Raw genomic sequence first — 579 nt, 5'->3', positions numbered from 1 at the left:
GCTCCTCTCCCTCCAGGCTCAGGGGTCAAGGATGGGCAGGACTTGAGGGATCCTGGCACAGGGGCTGGTGGGGGAGAAAGGATTGTAGATTCTGACCTGCACTCTGGAGAGGAGGTAATAAGTTAAGGGGGCATTTTTGATTCCTACCCTGCTTCAATGTCCTCAGGGCTAGAATTCTACATTCCACAGGACCAAATGAGGGGGTGAAGCCATTTGGTTAATGAAAACCAGTGCTCCAGGTGAGGCTTGAACTCACAACCTCAGCATAGCTCCTCTCAGCACTGCCCTATAAGTACTGTGCACTAACCAATTGTGCCACTGGAGCACCTATTAATTGTTAGTCTCTCAGTCCCCTAGGTTGATAAAGGCGAGGAGTGACCCCAAAACATTCTCAGTGGGGTTAGGAGCCGGTATCAACAAGCATTGTACTTGGTGGGGTGGATTCTTCTTAAGGCTTCCAGGCACCATTTCACCCTTTTGTTCGTCCCTGTGTAATAACAGAGCTGATTAAGACTCACTGTAGAGTCTTGCTGCAGACCAACAGATCTGAAATCACTGATCACCAGGTCTGAGCATTAG

At 49.4% G+C, this 579-nt stretch overlaps 1 non-coding gene across 1 annotated transcript; it reads right to left on the bottom strand.

The window, feature by feature from the left end:
- Nucleotides 1-231: 231 nt before the first annotated feature.
- Nucleotides 232-325, bottom strand: TRNAI-UAU. The gene is made up of 2 exons: nucleotides 288-325; nucleotides 232-267 (listed from the first exon to the last, which is right to left on the bottom strand). It is a non-coding gene; the product is annotated as a tRNA-Ile (tRNA).
- Nucleotides 326-579: the final 254 nt, after the last annotated feature.

This window comes from Gopherus evgoodei, unplaced genomic scaffold (genome assembly GCF_007399415.2).
Source record: "Gopherus evgoodei ecotype Sinaloan lineage unplaced genomic scaffold, rGopEvg1_v1.p scaffold_117_arrow_ctg1, whole genome shotgun sequence".
In the NCBI taxonomy this organism is placed as follows: Eukaryota; Metazoa; Chordata; order Testudines; family Testudinidae; genus Gopherus; species Gopherus evgoodei.
This window is presented reverse-complemented; position numbering and strand designations above follow the sequence as displayed.